The following is a 20,231-nucleotide window of genomic DNA, read 5'->3' as shown; positions in this document are numbered from 1 at the left end:
CGTCAAACTGCACTGATGAGGGAAGAGACAAATCAATGACTGAGATGTAGATATGAAGTCAACAGCAGAGAGAACTGTTTAATATACATGTAGATTTTCCAAACAGAATTGGTATCATAGTAAGCAAATCACTTTGTAATATTTCTAATTTCTTCCAGAATATAGTCCAACATGGGGTGGGCATTTGGCCTAACAGTTAAGATGTCCTTGCACCACATTCAAATACCTGGGTCCAATACCTGGCTTCAATTCCTGACTCCAGCTTCCTGCTAATACAGACTTTGAGAAGCAGGGGTGATAGACCAAGTAATTGAGTTCCTATCTATATGGACACATAGATTGCATTCCAAATTCCCAGCTTCAGCCTTCCCTAACCTGGCTGTTGTGGCATTTGAGGAGTGAATCAGCTGATGAGTTCTATATCACCCTCTCCCTCTCATAAATTTTTAACAAAGAAGACAAAAAATTTGGGTGGGCATGAGACCAAGCATTTAAAGACACCACTTGGGATTTCTGCATCACGTATCAGAGTACCAGATTTCAAGTCCCAGTTTTGCTCGTGATTCCAGTTTCCTGATAATGTGCTTGAGTAGTTGAGTCCTGCCACTTATGTGGGAGGCCTGGCTTGAGTTTCAGGCTCCTGGCTTTGAGCGGGACCAGCCCTGACTGTTTCCAGGCATTAAAGAGAGTGAATGAGCAGATTGAAGATTTCTGACTGCCTATCCGTCTCCCCCACCACCGACTTTCAAACAAATAAGTAAAAGCTTAAAAGTCAAAAAAGAAAGATAGTTGTGATGCTTTATGGCAGCCATATTCAAGACTGTAACTCTGAGAGTACAGGGGACAGAGCCAGGGAAGGCAGGAATGGAGGTTGGGACCCTGACTTAATGGGATCAGTCAGAGCTTTCTGCAACAACCACTCTGTTCCCATCAGTTTTCTGTGTTCTAACAAATTTACATTTTAGGGGACTTCTAAACCAGAGCTCGGAATTCCAGGCATGGCCCAAACTGACAACAAGGCTGCAACTATGTATTTGAGGTGGTAGAGCAGGAAACATGTACACAGGTGTAATCAATTATTTTTTTAATCCAATTTTGTTTGCCACAGCAAATTGAGTATAATTAGTGTTTTCCCAAATTAAGGAATATATGAGTATCTTTTGTCAATCAGTTCTCAATAATTTTGTTCCAGATATTTTATCAAGATAGTTTTTCTATATATATAATTACAAATACACAAAAGCACATTTATACATGGAAATTAATCTGCTTCTCTCAATGGTCTGACTCCTAGCCCTGAGACAGACTGATCTGCTGTGAACAGAATGGTGCATACTCTCCAGATGTGTTTCCATAAGGGAAGTATAAATGAACACGTAGACCTCTGCACACGCATAATCTTTTCTAAAACTGCAACCACAGGACTCATCTTCTGTTGCCATTTGTGTTTTCCACTTAATACAAACCCTCAGAATTGAAAAATACTTGCATTGTACAAATTGAGTGGATTTGTCAATTTTTATAAAGATTTATCTATTTAAAAGGCAAAATGACAGATGAGGGTGGAAAGAGAGAAAAAGAGAGATTTTCCATCTCCTGATTCTCTCCCAAAATGGCCACAACAGCCAGTGCCAGGCCAGGCCAAACTAGGAGTCTGGAACTCCACGTGGGTCTTCCACATATATGGAAGAGGCCTGAACACATTGGTAATACTCCACTGATTTCCCAGGTGCATTAGCAGGGAGCTGGATCAGAAGCAGAGCAGCCAGGACTTGAAATAGAGCTCTGACATGGATGCCAGCATCACAGGCAGTTACCTAACCCACCACAACACTGGCCCTGGTTTTGTCAAATTCTAACATGTTGATTTACTGTGTTTTTAAATAAATTCTCTGGTGAAAGCTCTCTTTAATTTGTCTTCCCCTTATTATGTTCTACAAAATGCAAATGTTAGCAAAATAAGACTATCTACATGTAGTTTTCAAGTATTTTCTTTAAAGTGCTCCTCTCTTAAGAAACAGAGACAGAGGTCTCTCTTATTCTGCTTCCCCACACAACATGCACAAAGCTACTGATTAAGGTCAGAAAAGACATAGGGAGACTACACTGCAGCAAACCAAAGACAGTACAACTTAACCAAACTTACACTCCGTGACATGTCTTCAAGACAAAGTTATGTACTACAAAAGTTACCTTATAAGAGTGGTAGAGGGACTGGCACTGAGGTGTAGTGGGTGAAGCCTCTGTCTGCAGTGCTGGAATCCCATATGGGTACCGGTTCAAGTCTTGGCTGCACCACTTCTGATCCAGCTCTCTGCTATGGCCTGGGAAAGCAAAGGAAGATGACCTAAGTCCTTAAGCTCCTGCTCCCTCATGGGAGACCCAGAAGAAGCTCCTGGCGCCTGGCTTCAGATTGGCCCAGCTCCAGCCTTTGCTGCCACTTGGAGAGTGAACCAGCAGATGGAAGACCCTCCACCCCCCCTGCCCCGTGTAACTCTGCCTTTCAAATAAATAAATAATTTTTTTAAAAAAATGTGGTAGAAAAAAATGTGGTAGAGACACTAATCCACCAGATGTGCACATCTCAATGTAGGGATCTGCAAGTATGAGATACAAAGTAATATGGAGACTACAAAGGAAGCAGCAGATCCCAAGGGAAAATATTAACAACTTGATATGACAAATTCACAAGAATGATTATAAGGTAAAATAATGAAACTCAAGACCATACAAAAAGATAATTAAAGAAATTAGGAAACCAAGTCATTACATGAGTAAGAAATTCAGCAAAGTGAGAGAAATCAGAAAAAAAAAATCAAATGGAAACGTTGGATATGAGCTACACAGTAAGTCAAATAAAATACAAAGTTGAAAACCTCAACAGACTGAAGAAGGGTCTTTTGAAATATCCTAGTCAAATAAACAAATAAAAAAGGAATAAAGGTAGTCTCAGATATTTATACCAGTCAGTGAACAAATTAGCTCATTCCAGGGGTTCCAGAAGTCACATAGAAGGAAAAAACCATAAAAGCACTCTCAATTAAGTAACAGAAGAAAACATTCCAAATTTGGAGAAAGATATTGACATCTAGATACAGAAGCTCCAAAGGACCTCAAAATAGACAATAATGGAAAAAATTCTCAATGTGATATATTGTAGACAACCTGTCAAAATTATAAGGAGAGAATTCTAAACACTACAAGAGAAAAGTGACAAGTCATGTTTAAGTGAACCTTTACCAGGCTAACAACAGATTTCTCAGGAGCAACCTTATAGTCCAGAAGGTAATGGAAGGATGTATTCCAATTTCTGAAGGAAAAAAAAAAATTCAGCAAAGAATCCTATAACCAGCAAAGCTATTATTCAGAAATAAAAGTGAAATAGAAACTTTTCAGGACAAACAAAAACTGAGGGAATTAATCACTACCAGAACAGCCTTACAAAAGGTGCCTAAGGAAAGTTTGTATCTACAAGCAAAAGAAAAATAATGACCACCAAGAAAACCTGAAGGTATAAAGCTGAAAAGCATAGGGCCATTGCAGTGGCCTAACGGGTAAAGGCACTGCCTGCTGTGCCAGCATCCCCTACGGGTGCCGGTTCGAGTCCCAGTTGTAGAAGATGGCCCAAGTCTTTGGGCCCCTGCACCTGAATGGGAGACCTGGAAGAAGCTCCTGGCTCTGGATCAGCCCAGCTCTGGCCATTGTAGCCATTTGGGGACTGAAAGCTCTGGCCATTGTGGCCATTTGGGGAGTGAACCAGTGGATGGAAGACCCCTCTCTCTGCCTCTGGCTCTCTATAACTCTGCCTAAATAAATAATCTTTTCTTCTAAAAAATGGAAAAATAGAAAACAATCAAATCTTATCAATAAAGCAAAGCATCAAACCACAAAGATGAACAATAAGAGAAAGAATAGAAAAGGGATATTCAAAGCAAACAGAAGAAAGTTAACAAAATACGAAAGTGTTTACTCATCAAGACTAACTTTCAATGTAAGTGGACGACTCATTTCCCCTAATGAAAAGATATAAATTGGATAAAAAAAATCAAGACCTTACAGCGTTCTGCCTATAAGCAAATAACTTCACCAGTAAAGACATACATGGAGAAAAAGTGACAGGATGGAAAAAGATGCTCTGTGCAGGTGAAAACCAAAAGCAAGTATGAGGAATCACGTTCATACCAGACAGACATTTGGACAAAAAGGGTAAAAGGTGAATAAGAATACCACTAAATAGTACCCAAGGATCAATTCAAGAAGAAGGTATGATTGGAAATGGTTATGCACTTAATGCTGGAGTGCCCAATTATATAAAACAATCATGCGATCTAAAGGGCGAGATAGGCTCAAGAACAGTAATAATGGAGATTTCATCATCCACTTTTTTTTTAAAAGATTCATTTATATATTTGAAAGAGTCATGGAGAGAGAGAGAGAGAGTGAGAGAGGGAGAGAGGGAGAGAGGGAGAAAGGGAGAGAGGGAGAGGGAGGGAGGGAGAAAGAAAGAGAGAGAGAGAGAGAGAGAGGTCTCCCATCTGCTGGTTCACTCCCCAGTTGGCTGCAACAGGTGGAGCTGTGCAGATCGGAGCCAGGAGCCAGGAGCCAGGAGCTTCTTCTGGGTCTCCCATGCGGGTGCAGGGGCCCAAGGACTTGGGCCATCTTCTACTGCTTTCCCAGGCCACAGCAGAGAGCTGGATTGGAAGTAGAACAGCTGGGACTTGAACCAGCACCCATATGGGATGCTGGCACTGCAGGCGGTGGCTTTACTCATCATCCACTTTCATCAATGGGCAGATCATCCAGACAGAAGATCAACACAGAAATATTCGAGTTAAACTATACTATATACAGACCCAAAGAACCTGAAGGACGTATACAGAACATCTCATCCAACAGCTGCAGAATGCACTTTCATCAGTACATGAAATTATGTAGTCAACTATATATGAAGCCACAAGAAACTCAACAAATTCTTTAAAAATCAAAATCATGTATCTTTTAGATAATGAAAATAGAAATCAACAACACATTTTGAGAACTATACAAATAAATGAAGATGAAACAACATACTACTGAACAAACAAATGTAAATGAATATGCTTTATGATGTATATGTATGTGTTTATCATACATATTAGATATACACACATACACATATATATGGTAGATTCCCATATTCTGGCATCTATTTTGTGACACTGTGATAGTGACCCTTTGTGAGACTTACAAAGCTCAATATAATCATTATATATGTTCTCTGGTTGCAATGTGATATTTAAACACATGTACATTGCATGTACTGATCAAATCAGGATCTTTGACATTTTTATCTTCTTATCATTTCTGTTTAGCTCTTTCAAGCTCTTCACTACCTCTTTTTAAAAAGAATCCATAAACAGGCCGGCGCTGCAGCTCACTTGGCTAATCCTCTGCCTGTGGCACCAGCACCCTGGGTTCTAGTCCTGGTTGGGGTGCCAGATTTGTATCCCAGTTGCTCCTCTTCCAGTCCAGCTCTCTGCTGTGGCCCGGGAAGGCAGTGGAGGATGGCCCAAGTGCTTGGGCCTTGCACCTGCATGGGAGACCAGGAGGAAGTACCTGGTTCCTGGCTTCGGGTTGGTGCAGCATGCCAGCTGTAGCGGCCATTTGGGGGCGTGAACCAACAGCAAAAAGGAAGACCTTTCTCTCTGTCTCTCTCTCTCACTATCCACTCTGCCTGTCAAAAAAAAAAAAAAAAAAAAAAAAAAAAAAAAAAAAAAAAGGACCCATAAACAAAAAAAATTGAGTGATGTTAAATTTTTAAATAAGCAAGCTATCTTAGGATACTGCAAATAAAAAATTGTTGGTTACAGAACTGAGAAAAATAAAGACAAAAAAGCACATTTGATCATACTAAAGGTTAAAATTCTCTACAAAGATGTTAGTACTTAATATCTTTTATATTGAGTCACCAGCAAAAATATAGTTTTGCAGAATAAAAACTATAGGAGGGATAAGCAGAAATAAAAATCACACTAATTATCTAGGCTATCAAATCTTGGGCTGAAATGCAAATACAGATTAAAATCAGGAAAGCTGAATAACAAACTGTGTTGAGACAAGTGAATATCCATATTTATGAAAGTAAGCTGTGATCCATATCATGTACTATATATATATATGTACTTCAAAATGTTCTGGAAATGCACTATATAAAATTTATACATAAATTTCAAAAATGTTTGAACAAAAATAAATTCACCTTTGAATTATATTTTTCAATAGGCATTTAAAATTATTTTTAATTTTTATGTTTTTATTTTCACTTTACTTGAAAGACATAGAAACAGAGATCTTCCATCTCACATCATTTGCTGGGTTCACTCCCCAAACTGGGTGAACTTGAAGCCAGGATCTAGAAACCCAATCCAGGTCTCCCACATGGGTGGAAGAGATCTAAATATTGAGGCATCATCTGCAGCCTTGCCAGGGTGTGCATTTGCAGGAAGATGAACAGTAAGTTGAGCCAGGACTTGAATCAGATACTCCAATATGGTTGTGGGCATCTCACATGGCATCTGAGCCACTGCTGAGCTAAACACTAACCCTTCAATAAGCATTTTGAACTACCTCACACAAAACTCATTTAAAATAAATCATAAATCTAAACATTAAACATTTAGCAGAAAACAAGGAGGAAATCCTGTGACCTTGATGTTGGTGAAAATTTCATAGATCAGAAACCAAAATTTATCCATAAATGAAGAAATTAATAAATTGAACTTCCTCAAAATTTAAAGTGCTGACTCTTCCAAATATATGGTTGGAAAAATTAAAGGTAAGCCCCTGACTAGGAGAGAAATGCTTAAAACCAAGTATACAATGAAGGATTTGTATTCAGATTAAAAAACCTTGCAAAACTTATTAAGAAAGCAAAAAACTCAAGTAAATGGTCATACTATTTGAAAAGATTACTCAAGGAAAGTACAAATGTGAAAGAACATGAAAAGATAATCGGTATCATTAAGAAAGGTTAAATGGAAACTTTACAGAAATGCCATTACTTCCAGGACAGTGACCAAAATTAAAAAGATTGACTCCCCAAGCAGTGGCCAGTTTGTGGAGAATAAAACACTTTTACACCGTTGGTGGCAGTAGAAAATGGTTCAGCCACTTCGGAAACAGTTTGGAGCTTTCTTATAATATTGCACATCTACCATATAATCCATCCATTGAACTCCTAAGTATTTACACATAAGAAAGTATACTTGTATGGAAAGACTTACTTGCAAATGTTCTTAGCAGCTTTGTTTACAAGAAGCTCAGACTGGAAACAACCCAAATGTCCATCAACAAGAGGGTGGACACTACAATGTGTAGCTTAGCCAGTGCAGGTAATATTATTCAGCAATCAAAAAAGAGAGTTCTCAGCTCCTGGCTTCTGCCCCAGCCCAGTCCACCCCAAGCTGTTGTGAACCAGTGGATGGGTGCTTTCTCTGTCTCTATGTCTACATCTTTATCTATGTCTATCTCTCTCTCGTCAATCAATAATTTTTTAAATAATTAAATGCTCGCATATATTTTAAAATAGGATGAATGAAACCAGATCTGGCAAAAATAAAACATAAAAAAAGAAAAAGCAAAACTCCAGTATGCTGAAACCTATAGTGACAGAACTGCTCTGTTTCCTTAGCGGTAGGGCCGCGGCAGGGGGCGGGGGACAGGACAGTACAACACGCAGAATCCTTACCTGCCTTGTCCTCCGAGTCCCGCCTTTCCGTGAAGGTAGCTCCGGGAGACCAGCCAGCAGGTCGCCTCACCCGCGGGGGCGGCGGCCCGCAGGGTCCCACTTCTCTCTCCCTCAGGGGGCAGCCAGTGCGGAACCAGCTGTCCTGGCTCTCGGTCCCTTCTCTTCTCCACACCCACAGCAGGTTCTGCCTCCTCCGCGAGGCACTCGCACCCTTAGTTAAGTCCAAACACCTGAAGGAGAGGCTCCGCGAGTTTAAGCCAGTCTCTACCAAAACGTCGTCACAGTAGCCACGTGACGTCAGGTTTCTATGACAACCGCATTGTGAGGGTGTACTGCCCCACACGTGATGCGCTTGCGCACAACTTCTGCCCTGATTGGTGAGTTTGGAAGGAGCTACTCCTTGCGCATCCAAGTCCTCAGTGTCAAAACGCTTGGTAGCAGCTGCCCATCAGGAGGGCGTGCTGTGCTCTGAGCTCAATGTAGGTCTCACCTTAGGATCTCAAACCTTCCTTTTTTCTGTCTAATTCCCAAACTACTCTCTCTCTCTCTCTCTCTCTCTCTCTCTCTCTCTCTTTGACAGGCAGAGTGGACAGTGAGAGAGAGAGAGAGAGAAAGGTCTTCCTTTTTGCTGTTGGTTCACTCTCCAATGGCCGCTGAGGCCGGCGCATCGTGTTGATCTGAAGCCAGGAGCCAGGTGCTTCTCCTGGTCTCCCATGTGGGTGCAGGGCCCAAGCACTTGGGCCATCCTCCACTGCTTTCCGGGGCCACAGCAGAGAGCTGGACTGGAAGAGGGGCAACCGGGACAGAATCCGGCGCCCCGACGGGGACTAGAACCTGGTGTGCCGGTGCTGTAGGTGGAGGATTAGCCTATTGAGCTGCGGCGCCGGCCCCCAACTACTCTTATGGTCTGTCTTGAAAATGTTTGGATTTTAATACAACCCCCAAATACCCATCTGCTCCTAGTTTTGAGCTCTAAACCAACTACGAAATAAAGCAAAAAGATAAGAATAGTCCACTTTCTTCGCTATGAAGTGTGTAATGTGGAATGTAGTTTAGGTTTGCTGGCAAAGAGCTTCCTGTTAATGAATCTTGGAAATGGAAGGAATACTCGCTCAGCACTGCTACACTGGGACAGTCCAAAGACTAAGAACTGCAGTGTGCATGTATCTGCTGCCTGCTTGAAGGAACCCTGTGTGTCTTAGGAAAGGGAATTCCTTGGCACAGGCTCCCCTATGTCACCAAATATGACAGGATTTCACCTTTATGAATAACTAGTATACTATTGTGTATATATACACCTCATTTCCTTTTATAAAATACTTTTTAAAACTTATTAGTGATAATTGTACATATTTATGGGTTACATTGTACTAAGTTCTTGCATGCTTGGAAGTACTGACAAGACATATCCAATGTGTAATTTACTTTTTGTTTTGGGTCAATATGCACTTTTAAAAAAAGATTTATTTTATTTGAAAGTCAGAGTTACACAGAGAGAAAAGCAGAGAGAGAGAGAGAGAGAGAGGTCTTTCATCCTCTGGTTCATTCTCCAATTGGCTGCAACAGCCAGAGCTGCGCTAATCCAAAGCCAGGAGCCAGGAGCTTTTTCCAGGTCTCCCATGCAGGTGTAGGGGCCCAGGGACTTGGGCCATCTTCTGCTGCTTTCCCAGGCCATAGCAGAGAGCTGGATCAGAAGTAGAGCAGCCTGGACAGGAACCAGCACCCACAAGGGGTGCTGGCACTGCAGGTGGCGGCTTAACCCACTACACCACAGCACCGGCCCCCAATTATACACTTCCATGTGAAACAATGGATATGAATATTAGTCTCTCCTCTTCCTCCATTTTTTTTAGCAATTTATATTGTTGATGTAAGAATTAAACAACACAAAGTGGGAAGTCATGGATCCCCCCTCATGTGATAAGAGCAGGAACAAGTTTTAAAATTGCAGAGACCTTAGCCTCAGATCTTGGTTTTACTGTTTTTAGCCCTGTGTCCTTGTGCATGTTACTATGCTTTTCTGAGTCTCCATTTCTTTATTGCTGAAATATGTAAAGCCTACCATTTGAAACTGCTATGAGGATGAAATGAAATAATGAACACAAAGTGGCACATCCCAAGTGCTCCATAAGCTAGTTACCATTTAAGGAATTTGAGACAGGTACAAATGGGTTTATGCAACTGTACATTAATGCTGCAGTGATATTAGAGAGTTCATAGACAAATTAAACTGGGAAGATAGAGCTTTGATCATTTCTTTTCTGTCCTATCCAAGCATAAGTTTGGTAATCACTGATAGCTTTTTCTAATCATCTGGTGTTCTGAAAAGAGTATTGCTCAGCAGAAATTTCTTGTAATAATAACCTCTTACATTCATACAATGTTTTGTGTCTCTAAACACACATAATGCCTTTTACTTCACTATTTATAAACATCCTCCAAAGTGGGTATGCCATCAGCAACAAATCCATTTTTCAGATGAGGTGACTGAAGCACCAAGACATTTGGTGATCTATCTAAATTCACAGAGTTCAGTGACAGAGTACAGGTTTAAATTCACACAATAGTTCAGAACCAGAGGTCAGGTCTTATCTCCTAATGTATCCCATTTTATCCTTCATCATTGTAAGCACGGTGGCCAAAATATATATGCAGCTATGCTGTAAGATTAGCTCTGAGTAATAATTTTGTAATAATTACATTCCATAACCTGGAAATGTAAAGTTTCTACTGTTCTGTCCAAGGGATGGAGAGTTGTTCCCTGGTGACCTGAATTTTAAGGGTACTTTTTGCTAAAGTATTTTATGCTAAAGTATTTCATTTGCCTCGCTGTTCCAATAATTAGTCTTTCTGACTCCAAAAAGTCCCTTCTTCATAAGGACTCTCTTGACCACTCTATTTCAACTAGTTCTTCATTATTCCCTGCATTAGCATTATCTTTATTCTTTTTGAAATAAAGGACTATTCTCATTTGTCATTATAAATGAGGTTGTTCAGTTATTTTCTATTTTCCCCACTAAATTATCACAATTATGAGGGCATGGAGCAAGATCTTTTGTTCCCTGCTGTATTCATTATCAGCATCATCAGAATGTTTGAGATATAGAAGATACGCAGTAAACATTTGTTGGGTGAATGAATCACAAGTGTTCGTGTCTTCACTCAACACTGCCTAAGTCACAACCAGGAATTCTCAACCCTGGATATATGAGAATAGATAGCAGAGCTTGGAAACAATGCCAAGGCTGTCCCAATCTACTCATTCATAATCTAAAGCTCTAAACTTGAGCATATATGTATTTTGAAAGGATCATAAGTGTTTCTAGTGCATGACTAGGGCTAAGAACCCCTGGTTAAAATGTGTGTAAAATCAACTTACTGACTGGAATACTTTGGACAACTAATTTTCATTTCTCTCTGTCTCCAGTTTCCTCACTGGTAACATGGAAATGGTAATAATTTAGTGTTGCTTACTCATAAACTATCATAGGTCCAACATCTAGCAGTTGAGTTCTTGGTATATCGCAGGCAGTCAGTGAGTATTAGTATCACTCATTCAATCAAAATTAATGTGTATTTTTACTTCTAAACCTTTAATTTGCTGTGGTATTTCTAGGGCGTATCTGGAAAATGAGCCAAATTCTTTAAAAGAAGTTTTTAGATACTTACTATAGAGTGTGAGGTTCTAAGAAGACTCCAGGAAGGAAGAATGGGAACAGTAGGGTTTATCAGCTGCTGTTCTTAGTGCCAGAGTACTAGTACCAGGTTTGTGTTGGGGTTTAGACTACTCGTGTTAATTCATTTACTACCTCAAATCTTGACCTCTTTTGTTTGAAAAATCCTTCTCCCCAACATGGAAATTTGTCAGTAACAAGATATTTAGTTAAACTTTACTTTTCTTACAACTTTTTATGATCACATTTATTTTGCAAAGCCCTAGTGGTAGTTATGTGTGCACTTACTCAGAGGGCATCTCTTCTTGCTCTGAGTATGATGTTTCTTGGCTGTGAGAATGTGATGGACTCTTCAGAGGAAAGATCGATTATGTTACCAAACACCAGGTGCCTGAACAGTCCTAGCCTGAGCACTTGAAAGAGTGCTCTGGGAAGACTGTTGATGAGTCCTTGGTCACAGCCCACATCTCTTTAGTACTTAAGGATTGGCACACTTTCATAATAAATACTGACTAATTTAGCAATAAAATAAGCTTGAGGAAAAATATCCTGGCCTGCCGCAGCCTATTAAAAAAATCTTCTCAGGAAGATTATGGGACTATATTATCTATAAATACCGTGCAATGGGAGAGATAATCTTAGTTTTTTAAAAGTTATCCTTGTGCTTTAGCCTTAGATGAAAATTACTTCAAATCTAAATGATCTGGGGCTGGTTCTGTGGAGCAGCAGGTAAAGTCACTTCCTGCAGTGCAGGCATCCCATATGGGCGCCAGTTCGAGTCCCGGCTGCTCCACTTCCAGTCCAGCTCTCTGCTATGACCTGGGAAAACAGTAGAAGATGGTCTGAGTCCTTGGACCCCTGCATCCACATGGGAGACCCAGAAGAAACTCCTAGCTCCTGGCTTCGGATCTGCTCAGCTCCAACGATTGCAGCCAACTGGGGAGTGAACTGGAGGCTGGAAGATCTCTCTCTCTCTCTCTCTCTCTCTTTCTGCCTCTCTTTCTCTCTGTAACTCTGACTTTCAAATAAATAAATAAATCTTTAAAAAAAATCTAAATGATCTTTTTCTGTGTTCATTAGTTTACTGTATATTTCCCATGGAATCACAAAATTCAATAGAACCGTTTTAACTTCTATAGTTCATGGTAGTTCTGATTTGGTAATGGATTTCAGGGAGATGGTTGATCTATTACACTTAAATTCAAGCAATGGAATCCTTAATTGTCTGACTATTCAACTACAGTAAATGAAATCTTACTTTTTAAAAATTTTTTTAAATTTAAAAAATCTTACCTTTTTAATATTTTCTAAAATTTAAAAAATCTTCCTTTTTAAAATTTTTAAAATTTTTTAGATTTATTTATTTGAAAGGTAAAGTTACAGAGGCAGAGAGAGAGAGGTCTTCCATTTGCTGACTCACTCCCCAAATGGCCACAATGGCCAGAGCTGGGCTGATCCAAAGCCAGGAGCCTGGAGCCTCTTCCAGGTCACCTGCGCAGGTGCAGGGGCCCAAGACTTGGGCCATCCTCTACTGCTTTCTCAGATCACAGCAGAGAGCCGGATGGGAAGTGGATCAGCTGTGACTCGAACCGGTGCCAATATGGGATGCTGGTGCCACAGGCAGCAGCTTTACCCATTACGCCACATCTCCGGCCCCTTACCTTTCTTTTTTCTCTCTCTTTTTAAAAAAGAGTTATTTATTTATGTGAAAGGCAGAGTTACAGAGAGGCAGAGGAAGAGAGAGAGAGAGGTCTTCCACCTGCTGGTTCACTCCCCAATTGGCCGCAACAGCTGGAGCTGCACAGATCCAAAGCCAGGAGCCAGGAGCTTCTTCCGAGTCTCCCACATGGGTGCAAGTGCCCAAGGACTTGGGCTATCATCTACTGCACCCGTGTGGGAGACCTGAATGAAGTTTCTGGGTCCCAGCTTTAGATTAGCCCAGCCCTGGCTGTTGTAGCCATTTGGCGAGTGAACGAGCAGATGGAAGACTTCTCTCTGCCTCTGCCTCTCCCTCTCTGTAACTGTGCCTTTCAAACAAACAAACAAGCAAATATAAAATCTATGCATAGATTTGAAATTTTTTATTTCCACTTTTTATGAGCTTTTAGAAATGCCCGCATATATTTTAGCAGAGCAGGTTGGAAAAGGAAAATTGAATTATTCAACTGATACCTCACAGTTGCACATAGATTCTTTCTGGGTAAAATCATCTTAGCTGACCAACTATACTTTGGGTGAAAGACAGCTTCTTGTGGGGACAGAACCCTTGGACAAGATTTTAATGTCCTGACTGCTTTCACTACCAACTTCACTGCAGTGTTTTTGGCTGTGGGCAAATCACTTTCCCTCTGTGAGTCTCAGGTTTTTAATCTCTAAAATAGAATGATTGTAGTTGTCTCTAGGTTCTGTAGAGAACTGAAGGAGATAATGGGCCAGCACTGCTCCAAAGGAAGACGCAGGAAGAATGGCTAAGCCAGCGCCGCTTGAAGAGCAGTTCAAGAAGTGCTGGGAAATGCACCGCATAGGCACCTCTTACTGCTCAGAGCACAACTTAAGCAAATTAATTTTTATCCTGATTGTAAAAGTAATCATTGGTTTTGTTTGGTTCCTTGTAGAGCTTACCCATAATAAGGTATCTGCCCTTGGAACGTCATATCAAATATTATTTTATTGATACAGAATTATTTCACAACAGCTGGAGCCACAATTGTCTTAGCTAATCTTAAGTCTTTTTCCCCATGTTTTTCTCAGGGCTCAGTTTGAGGCAAAGACTCTCATCTCATATTATTTTTTAAAATGGTGGTAATCTACCTGCCAAGCAGGTCCTAGGTGTCTGAATAGGAGACAGGTGAACTGGAATTCTTGCCCTCAGAGATCCATGCTGCCCAATATGGAGCCAGTGGCCCCAAGGGGGCTGAAGAGCATGTGAAATGTCATTAGTTAGGGTAGCAATGCGAGGGAGGCATTAGAATGGAGAAGGAACTAGACAGGGAGGTATACTCAAATAAATTAGAATCAGGCATTTTTTAAGAGAAGGGGCCTATGAGAGATGCGGGTGGAATGTTTAGTAGGACTGATATGTAGGCAATGATGCTATGATTTTAGTTTAGAAAAGTAGACTGAATATGTAACAAAATAAGATCAGAACAGAGAGGAGGCAAGAGACAAATTCACCGCCAGAGCAAGTTTATTCAAAAGGGAAGAAAGGTGAGAGGGGCTAACTGCCAGCATGTACTGACAGGAACTAAGAATTCAGTTACAGGCTGGGTTTATATAGCATAAACCAGCTAAGGCTGGCTTGTGCAGGCTTTTCCCTCTGGGGGTCTGTGGTTGGAAGGAGGGAGTTGAGGAGAGGTGGGGAGTTGAGCTGAGTGAGGGGAAAAGCAGGGGATGAGGTGAGTTTAAGATACTTGAAGAAGGGGCCGGTTCTGAAGCATAGTAGGTTAAGCCTCCATCTGTGGTGCCGGTTCCTGCCCCAGCTGTTCCTCTTCCAATTCAGCTCCCTGATGATGACCTGGGAAAGCAATGGAAAATGGCTCAAGTCCTTGGGCCCCTACACCCATGTGAGAGACCCAGAAAAAGCACCTGGATCCTGGCTTCGGATCATCTTAGCTCTGACCACTGCAACCAGTGGATAGAAGACCTCTCTCGGCCGGCGCCGCGGCTCACTAGGCTAATCCTCCGCCTTGCAGTGCCGGCACACCGGGTTCTAGTTCCGGTCGGGGCACCGATCCTGTCCTGGTTGCCCCTCTTCCAGGCCAGCTCTCTGCTGTGGCCAGGGAGTGCAGCAGAGGATGGCCCAAGTCCTTGGGCCCTGCACCCCATGGGAGACCAGGAGAAGCATCTGGCTCCTGCCATCAGATCAGCGCGGTGCACCGGCCGCAGCATGCCTACCGCGGCAGCCATTGGAGGGTGAACCAACGGCAAAAGGAAGGCCTTTCTCTCTGTCTCTCTCTCTCACTGTCCACTCTGCCTGTCAAAAATTAAAAAAAAAAAAAAGACCTCTCTCTGTGTCTCCCTCTGTCTGTATGTTTGCCTCTCAAATACATAAATAAATCTTTATTAGCCTTACTAAAAAAAAAAGATATTTGAAGAAGATTATCTCAGTGGGGCAGGAGGCAGGCTGGTGTTTGAGGACAATGACAGGAGAAGAGCATCTCCATGGGGGGCACAGGTGTGCTCCTGTCATGTAAGCTAGTTGAGTGGAGGAGATATCAAGGGAAGTGTCTCAGACACGGAGGAGCTGGGGTTGAGCTGGTTGAGGAAGATTATGGGAGAAATGTCCCCATGGAGCAGGGTCTGGGGTCATATAGGTAGGGAACTGAAGTAAATCTAAACTTTCATCCCTGCTCCATCAGAATACGTGCTCACCCACAAGAGCACAGGACAGTGAGGCAACCTTGGTCTGTTTGCTGCATGGAAATTGCAGTATGCTAAGTAGGTATATTCTTGGCTTAGTGAGTCCACCACTGAAGTCAGATCCTGAGAATGACTGATTTAAATGGCTGGTGAGGAAGACCATATTAGGCCCCTCAGGTCAGAAATGCCATTTGGAGCAATGATTAAACCACCAACACTTTGTTTCAATGTTAAAGTCTATACTTGGGGCCAGTGCTATGGCATAGATAGTTAAGGCATAGTGGTTCAAGTCCTGGCTACTCCACTTCTGATCCAGCTTCCTGTTAATGCACCTGGGAAAGCATCAAAAGATGGCCCAAGTCCTCGGGCTCCTGCATCCACGTGGGAGACCCAGAAGAAGCTCCCAACTCCTGGCTTTGGCCTGGCCCAGCCCTGGCTCTTGTGGCCATTTAGGGAGTAAACCAGCAGTTGGAAGATCTTTCTGTTTCTCTCTCCATCTCTCTGTCTCTCTCCTCTCTGTACCTCTGCTTTTCAAAGAAATAAATCTTTCTTTTCTTTTTTTTTTTTAAATAAAGTCTAAACTTGTCTTCCAGTTACCAGAACATAAGCTCCTTGAGAAGGGAAAGTGGGGTTTTATTAGTGTCTTGATCTACAACTGCCTCCCTCCTGCTGTGCCTAACCCAGTGCCAGGCAACACATAGGTGATCAATATTGATTCTCAGATGTAAATAAATAAGAGTTCACAGTGTTTACTATTTGACAGCAGAATTTTAATCTAAAGTCAATGTCTACTTCTTAGAACTACATGTAGATTTTATTTTTAGAGATTTCACAGTATTGATTAATTTATTTTAAAATGTTTGATGCTGGGTAAAAAATCTGAATAAATTGTTTTTAGTTATTGTTAAACAGAAAATTATGGTTTTATATGTCATTCATTGTGAAAATTGTTGAAGAAGTTATGGTATGCTAATAGGTGTATTTATATAAATAATCTATATTTATATATTCTATCTAGCTGAGAAAAATAAGTTTCAAATCACTGTTTAGTACTGTTTGATTTTGTGAAAAGAAAATCACTACCTTTGAATGTGTGTAAATGCGTATGCTTTTAAACACATAGGAAAAGGATCAAGGGCTATATCTCAGGTTGTTGAAAGTGGCTTCCCTTGGGGGCAGAGACAGGTGAAAACTGGGATTTGTTATCTTATACACCGATGTACTGATTATCTACAGCAATGTTTATAGCTTTTTAATTTTTTGGAATGTTATTTTTAAATTCTGGTACTAAAAACAGGATGGTTCTGTTAGAGACAGGAGACAGACAGGGTTTTGTTTGTTTGTTTTTTTGGACAGGCAGAGTTAGACAATGAGAGAGAGAGAGACAGAGAGAGTTATAGACAGTGAGAGAGAGAGAAAGGTCTTCCTTCCATTGGTTCACTCCCCTAATGGCCGCCATGGCCGGCACTGCGCCGATCCGAAGCCAGGAGGCGGGTTCTTCTTCCTGGTCTCCCATGTGGGTGCAGGGACCCAAACACTTGATCCTCAACTGCCCTCCCGTGGCCACAGCAGAGAGCTGAACTGGAAGAAGAGCAACCGAGACTGGTACCTGGTGCCCCAACCAGGACTAGAACCCGTGGTACTGGCACCACAGGCAGAGGATTAGCCTAGTGAGCCACGGTGCCGGGTTCTTAACAGACAGGTTCTTAACACTAGCAGGTAGAGATTGGCAAAGGGCTCTGAGGAAGAATGATGCAGTCACTGGAATCACTGTATGAGTTCTCATCAGCCAAAGCACCTTCGACCCAACAACTTCCCTATGCAAAATGAGTTATTTGGCTATAACCTGAATGGCTCCCAAAGAGTGTTTCCCTTTCAACTCATTAGCATATCTATGCAAAAAAAGTGGTTCTGGAAACTGTTCCTTGAGTGGCTCATAGGTTATCATCTTAGTAGCATATATAGCCACCAATCACATTTTGAAACATTTATAAAAAAAGCTCATATTTCAAAAATAAAACCCCTAGACATGACCTCTTCTTTGACCACCCTCTCTGGGATCCCTCTCAGCATTGCTGGGAGCTTTTCCTTTGCTTCTTTTTCACTTAATAAACTTTCCTTCCTGCTCATGCTCCATTGTCCAGGTGTGCAAATCTTCACTGGATGTGAGAAAAGGAATTTAGAGAAAAGAGAGACAGTTGTTACCCTAAAAGAGCTGTACCATTTCTAAGAACTGGCAGAAAGAAAACCCCACAACAGTTCTAAGAAAGTTTTAACCAAAACAAAAGTAATTTGGAGGAAAACATCTCCAAATAAGACTCATATTTTAGGGACACCTTTGCATTATTAGTTCAACAGTGGTCATTTGAAACAGAAAATTCTTCAACAAATTCTGCTTGCTGTTTTCTGGTATATTTTCTGACAGCACATGAGGATTTGTTGCTTAAAAAATGTACTTTCGGCCAGCACCGCGGCTCACTAGGCTAATCCTCCACCTGCGGCGCCGGCACACCGGGTTCTAGTCCCAGTTGGGGTGCCAGATTCTGTCCCGGTTGCTCCTCTTCCCATCCAGCTCTCTGCTGTGGCCCGGGAGTGCAGTGGAGGATGGCCCAAGTGCTTGGGCCCTGCACCTGCATGGGAGACCAGGAGGAAGCACCTGGCTCCTGGCTTCGGATCAGTGAAGCACGCCGGCTGTAGCGGCCATTTAGGGGGTGAACCAATGGAAAAGGAAGACTTTTCTCTCTCTCTCTCTCTCTCTCTCTCTCTCTCTCTCTCTCTCACTGTCTAACTCTGCCTGTCAGAAAAAAATGTACTTTCATTTTCAGTTAAGTTTAAAGTGTAAATTATGTGTTTTTAAAGTAAATTAAGTGATGATTTCAGCTATTACTGGAGATGGCCAGAACAGAGGTCCTTGTCCCCCTGTAAAAAAAGAATTTCAGACTTGAGACACAGAGACTGGGGGTGAGCAAGCTAACAAAGTTTAACGAAGCAATGTTCCTGACAGGCTGGCTGTTCAACTCAGCAAGGAGCTGAGCACCCAGGCTGCATTTAGACTGGGATTTATATGGGTATGGGCTCCACTGCTTTCTGCCATTTCTTCTCCACCTCCCTCTTCTGGCTGGGCAAAAGGCTTTTGGGACATGAAATTTGTGAAATTCCTTCAGTGGCTTTATTACACAGTGCTGTCAGACTTCATAGTCCCCTTGGTGCTGGGCAAGACATATTCTCAAGGGATGTCTGGGTCTGGGAGAGGCTGGGACTCCCCTTATGAGGTTGTGGGACACGGTCAGGTCTTTGATGTATACATACTGGGCTGCTTCCAAAGTATGCTTCTAAGGCTGCTATTTCCTTCCTGAGCAAACTTGTCTTCCCTTCAGTCCCTTTTACCCACATAGGCTAACATCTTCCTTCCTACATAACATGGCTAAATCATCATAAAAACACATGAGATAATGATCTATACAGTAGTTAACCCTTGGTACATTTTTCCTGTTTATTCATAAACTGAGGAAGAAAAACAGTATCTGTCCCATTTACTTCCCAAACAATTCCTTGTTTCTGCAGACCAGTTGTAATTGTTTAAGTAAGTAAATATTTGTATCTTGTCTCTTAGAATATGTGCTTTAGGATTTCAGAGTTGCAGGAAACCTTACATGCCATCAACATAGAGCAAACTGTCTTCTGACACTTAAAATCTTGCAGTAGGAATTACTGCTGCTTCCAGCATGGCAGGGTGTCAGGTTAACCCTAAGGACAGCATAACACAGATTAAGGCAGCAGACTCAAATCAAAGAATTTAATGTGGGGAAAGCTTGGGACACTCTGTCCACTGCCAAAGGCAGAGGCCCTAATATCTGATCACTCCAAGTTTTTATTATGAACAGTGATGTGATTGGTTAATCATAAAAAATGTGTAGTTTCATGAAAACAGGATTTTTGATGAAGGAGTGTAAACATAGCGATGCAGAGAACAATCCTAACTCAGAAGTTAGTATTAAAAAACAATCATAAATGAAAAAAAAAACAATCATAACATGGAGGAACCTTGTGGGTGACTAGTTATTAACTGGGGTGAACTGTTTACTGGAGCCCACAGCATTTCCTTATCTTCTTCAGCATCATGTCAACTGACTTTGCCAGTAATACAACCTGACTGGTCACCTTTGCAACCCGTCCTAGCACGCCTTCAGCAGAATTCAGGCCATACAGTGGTCAAATACTAAGTACAGAAGACTCATGAAACAATGTTATTGAATTACTCACAAGGAAGCCTTTTGGACCCCCGCCCCCCCCATAATATAAGTGCAACAGGTATTTTATTATTTTATTCTTTATAGACTTACAAATGGTTCGGCTTTATAGTGCAGCAGGTAAAGCTGGCGCTTGCATCCCTGGCATCTCATATTGGAATTCTATCCTGGCTGCTTTGCAACAAATCAAGCTTCATGCTACTAAACCCAGGAAGGAGGAAG

General features: G+C 41.6%; 1 protein-coding gene across 1 annotated transcript in view; it reads right to left on the bottom strand.

The window, feature by feature from the left end:
• LOC133767103 (zinc finger protein 883-like) overlaps nt 1-2,269 on the bottom strand; it is a 100,688-nt gene extending 98,419 nt beyond the window's left edge. Inside the window, exon 1 of the mRNA XM_062201281.1 lies at nt 2,194-2,269. The gene's annotated coding sequence lies outside the window, so the exon portion shown is untranslated. The remainder of the gene's footprint in view (nt 1-2,193) is intronic.
• Nucleotides 2,270-20,231: the final 17,962 nt, after the last annotated feature.

The sequence above is a fragment of the Lepus europaeus genome, chromosome 9, assembly GCF_033115175.1.
Source record: "Lepus europaeus isolate LE1 chromosome 9, mLepTim1.pri, whole genome shotgun sequence".
In the NCBI taxonomy this organism is placed as follows: domain Eukaryota; kingdom Metazoa; phylum Chordata; class Mammalia; order Lagomorpha; family Leporidae; genus Lepus; species Lepus europaeus.
This window is presented reverse-complemented; position numbering and strand designations above follow the sequence as displayed.